The sequence below is a fragment of the Phacochoerus africanus genome, chromosome 1, assembly GCF_016906955.1.
Source record: "Phacochoerus africanus isolate WHEZ1 chromosome 1, ROS_Pafr_v1, whole genome shotgun sequence".
In the NCBI taxonomy this organism is placed as follows: Eukaryota; Metazoa; Chordata; class Mammalia; order Artiodactyla; family Suidae; genus Phacochoerus; species Phacochoerus africanus.
Window position 1 is genome coordinate 74,033,405 of NC_062544.1, and position 5,544 is coordinate 74,038,948.

Sequence of the window (5,544 nt, forward strand, 5' to 3'; positions counted from 1 at the left end):
CTGGGTCATATGGTAGTTCTATATTTAGTTTTTTGAGGAACTTCCATACTGTTTTGCATAGATCATGTACATGTGAAGGGTGGCATGTTATTTGAAATCCTGATAAAGAGACAGAATTGTAAGTGGATCAACTTGGGGATTTTTCTGGAATTTTCCTACTAAATCCATTTTTGTTCTGCACCTACCAACTAGTATAATTAAGATACTGTCATAAAGGCTTAATACATGTGTGACTCTGTACTTAGACTCTTAGCCATAAAGAAAATAAACAAACTTTGAAAAGAAACTGTGAAGAAAATCTTAGCCCATTTGTTCCACAATCTGTTTTACCCTGACCCAGCTGGCCCTGAATGGAATGAATGAGATGAGTGGGCATGGCTCTTGGCAAACAAACAGATGTGTTTCTACAATTAAACACTGTTCCCTGGATTATTGTTTGATGTTGTTGTTGTTGTTTGTTTGTTTTGGGTTTTGTCTTTTTTTTTTTTGCCATGCCCACAGCATACAGAAGTTCCTGAGCCAGGGATCAAACCCACACCACGGTAGTGACTTCAGCCACAACAGTGACAATGCCAGAACCTTAACCACCAGGCCACCAGGGAACTCCATAGATTACCATTTCTTAAAAAAAAGAGCTAGGGAGCAGAGGACTTTATAATAATAATCTAGAACTCTACAACTTGATACATGCTGCTCTTGGGATGAAAATGCAAAGGAATCAAGGGGACGCCTTCTTAACAGGAAAGGAAGGAAGCCATGGAATAGCAGTCAATGCCTGCACAAAAAGACCCATCACTCAGAAGCAACCACATTAGCCCAGAGGAGATGGGGAAGTGACTTTATGACTTTTGTATGTACCTGCCACGGCACATACAAAAAAATGTTACTTACGTTACTCCATCCACAAATAACTGTATGAATTAGCTAGTATTCCTCCACTGTAATAATGAGGCATCCAAGCTGAGACTTAACTGACCTAGGCAAGGACATAAAGCGAATGCACAACAACATGAGCCGTGGCATTCCTAACGTCATTGCCACACTTGCCATAAGCACCAGGTCCCTCTGGGGGGCTTAGTGCCGCACTGGTCTTCACATCGTAAGCAGAACTTTGACCGCGTCAAAGATGTCCACATCAAGGCAGAACCTATGAATATGTTATATTCCCTGGCCAAGGGAAATCAAAATAAGGGAGATCCAACAAATGTGGAAATAGACTAAAGCTTGAGATGAGAGTGTAGACCAAAAGTGTTGCCTGCCATTCTGGTAAACAATGAATGTTTCCTGCCAGCAAATCAGCAGCCACCGAAGCAGCCCAACAGTGCATCCTGGGGGCGCGGGGTCGGTGGGGGGGGGGGGGGCGAAAACCAGAATACAGCTCCTGGATATTTAAGATGCATATCTAAAGAATAATTTCAGTGACCCTAGATGCTTGCTTTTTCCCATACGTTGAAAAGCACTAAAATCATTAACTTGAGATGCCGGGTTTTTGTGATTAGCAGTAATTTTTTGATCCTTGATTAGAGGTTTTGTTTAGTTTTGTTTTGTTTTCAGCAAAAACTCCTGTATTTCCTGGCTCCTCCCTTATCTTGTCAGAACTGTTCCTCAGAGTTCCCTGAGGAGATGTCTCCCAGGCTGTAGTTCTCAGTGAGGTCCTCGAATAAAACATAACTCACGACTTTTATGTTGTGTTTTTTTTTTTTTTTTTCAGTTGACAGGAGATTATCCTAGATTATTGGGATAAGCCCAATGCAGTCACAAATGTATTTATAAGTGAAAGAGGGAAGCAGGAGGGCCAGAAACAGAGAAGAAGATATGGTAAGGGAAGCAGAGCAGGAGAGATTTGAAGATGTTGCACATCTGTCTTTGACCATAAGCCAGGAATTCAGGTGGCCTCTAGAAGCTGGAAAAGGTGAAGGAACAGACTCTCCCCTAGAGCTGCCACAAGTTATATCACCTGCTAACACCTTGACTTTACTCCAGGAATATCCATTTTCTGACTTTTATCCCCCAGAACTGTAATAATAATAAATGGTGGTGTTCCAAGCTGCTAAGTTTGTGGTCATTTGTAACAACAGCCAGTAAGAGATATATACACCTTATGACTACATTTTAATTTACATCAGGGATCTGGAAACATTTTCTATAAAGGGCTAGGTAGCAAATATTTTAGAATGTGTGGGCCTAGAGGCTGTATAATCTGCTATTGTAGCACCAAGCAGCCTCAAACAATACACACAAGACTGAGCATGGTCGTGCTGGTGGCCGTTTCAAAACAGGCTGAATAGGGACTCTCCTGCAGCCCTGAAGGAATTGTACGCAATAGGCGGGAACTTTTAGACATCTGACCTCGAAATTAAATAGCCCTTTTAGCAGCGTTAATATACTGGCTTGCAGTTGTATAAAGCTTCATATAGACCCTATTCTCCTGGAGTTCGGCGCCTCTGGGGAAACAATGCGATATGATTTTAAAACAAAAAACAAAAAACCCCTCAGAGTCAGGGGACCTGGCTGGTCCAGGTCGGGTTCTGCTAATGTCTGTGTGACCCTGGGTAGGTCATTTTTTACTCTTTATGCTTCAGTTTTCTCAACTATGAAATGAAGCATCCAGGCTAGAAGGTGATCAATAGAGTCCCCTTCTGTTTTCTTTCTCTTGTGGTTTGTAACAATGTCACTGCTGGGGACAGGGAGAGCCAAGAAGGATGTGGAGTTTCAGAGTGATTCCATTTCTCCCTGCAGGTGATATTGGTGGCATGTGAACCAATGTCATGGACAGAGAGGAATCCAGCTAAAGCTGAGAGGTCAGGTTGCATGAACACAATTAACTTTGTGGACTCTGGGGCATAAGCAAGGGTAAAACAGTGAAATAAAACTTCGAAAGCAAAACAATGGGCTAAAACAAAAAATGAGAGGAAGCAGGAGCCTGGAGAATTATGAATTCAGAAAATAAGCTTAGCTGTGTTCTCAGAAATAAATCCTCTGGGCAGACAGGAGACCAGCCCAGTGTGTAGCCGCTTAGAGGATTAGATTTGGTCTACGTGTCCACAGAGAGAACATTCATGGGTAGAATGTAGATCCTGACCTGCTTTGCACTGGACTTTCTAAAGGGCTCCAGAAACAAGTTGGTGACAAGAATGAGGAAGGTGACAGGGAACACAGTGCTCTTAGAGTAGTTTTTCTTCTGAGAGCAACAGAACACACTCCATCATAAATTCATGCCTTTAAACTGTGCTGCCAGTATGGTAACCAGTAGCCATACTTGGCTTTTCAAATTTAAATTTAAATTCATTCAAAACAAATGAAACTAAAATTCAGTTCCCCAGCCACACTAGTCACAGTTCAAATGCTCAGCAGTTACATATGGCCAGGGGCTACCATAGGGACAGAGGAGATTACAACATTTCCATCATTGCAGGATGCTGCTCTAGAGCCGAGCTGTCTCAATATGGTAGCCATTAGCCACATGTGGCTATTTTTTTTCTTGTCTTGTCTTTTCAGGGCTGTACCTGTGGCATATGGAAGTTCCAGGAGCTTAGGGGACTAATCAGAGCTGCAGCTGAGACCTATGTCACAGCCACAGCAGCACAGGATCTGAGCTACACCTGTGACCCATGCTGCAGCTCATGGCAACACCAGAGCTTAACCCACTGAGGGAGATCAGAGATTGAACCCACATTGTCATGGATACTATGTCAGGTTCTCAACCTGCTGAGCCACGATGGGAACTCCAACACGTGTGGCTGTTTAAGTATAAATCAATTAACATGAGAATTCTGTTCCTCCATGACACTAGCCACATTTCAAGCACTCAGTAGCCACGTGACTTGTCACTCCTGTTGGAACAGCAAGGATAGAGAGCATTTCCATCATCACAGAAAGTGCCATTGGACGGTGCTGCCATTTAGTTATTTTTCTGGATCTTCTGGATCATCAGAATGACTTCCAAAATCAAGCACTGTGACTGACTCTGAAAAGGCACGTTGTTAGATGTCCTAGATGGTCAGGACACTTGCTTTTCAGGATTTCTTTCTTCCATTATTTTCCCTGCCCTCTAGGTTAAAACAGTAATTCTCCCAGCTGCAGGGGTAAGACAAGCACCCACCGGCTCAGGTTTCAAATGCGGTTTCCAACTGACAGAGGAGTAGAGGCCACTCCCAGACACTCCCCCCACCCACCTCCCACCCTTTCACCCACCTTGAAGCACTGCACCAGAGGTGTTCCCCAGGAAGGGAGTAGGGAGGATTTAGAGTGTAAGGAGAGATGGGAAGCTCTGGTGGAGATTTATTATGGTCCTCACCCCCACGCTCTGCCTCTTCAGTGATGGAAGAAAAAAATCTCCAATGTGCATGGGGGAGAGCAAGGTGTCAGACAGCCCACACCTTCTGGGCACCCCAAACATGGACACACAAACCCTCTGGCCATCCACCCACACAGACAGACAGATACAGAACTGTTGCTACATATGACAGATTTCTTCACATTATAAACACAGGCCGTTTTTATTTTTTTTAAAGCTGTACCTACAGTATATGGAAGTTCCTCGGCAGGCAAGGTGTCGAATAGGAGCTGCAGGAGCTCCTATACCATAGCTTTCAGCAACACCAGATCCTTAACCTACTGAGTGAGGCCAGGGGTTGAACTCGCATCCTCGCAGACACTATGTCAGAGCCTGAACCCACTGAGCCACAGTGGGAACTCCCCCAGCACACACTTTTTAAAGTGCTCTGATTCTCCGCAAAAATTACTGCCCGTGGCTAGTTCGAGCAGAGCATTCCATTCCAAAATGATTCTCCTGTGGGATCAGGGTTAAGAGAAATGTGTGCTCTCTGTTTCTAGCTTGTCCTCTTCTCCTACTTGAGAAATGCTTCATTAGAATCATTTGTTTGGTTTTAAACCACCAAGATGGGTAGACAGTTTCTAGAAGGGCAACAGTATTCTATGGGAGAAAGCAAGAAAACCCTGGATTTTTCCTCACTGGTTTTCACGCCAGCTCAAATTCATCAACCACATTTATGTGGAACTTATTTTGGTTTGGGGAGGGGGTAGGAGAAGGAATGGCAGCAGCTACCTCTACTCCAGGGATGGAGGGCCCCAGCTGGAATTCATGAAATCTCAAGCGAAGCAGCATTTTGTAGTCCAAAACGTTTTCTAGTCCCCATCGGAAACAGGAATCCCCGCATAGTTCCCAAAACCTTGATCCCTTTTTATTTTGTTCCTTCAAACCACCAGGGATCAGAGTAGACCTGTCCCATCACTCTTTTCTCTAATTTCGAGTCTGGTGAGTATATGGGTGAAAGTTCACGCTTCGGGGTAAGATGTCTCTTAATCCCTAGCAGTCAGCTGGGTGCAGAATCTCCTTTTGTTGGATGGACGCAGTTTTGACACTTTCTCAGCCTTTCCCTCCCACTCCTATCCGATAAGCCTCCTCTCCATCTCTTGCATGATTCTGCTCAACGGCTCAAATGTCTCTCTGCTGCCAATTTTCAAAAGCGTGGGTGGTAAAAGTAAATAGAGGCAGCATTTCTATAGCGACGATGACTGTAA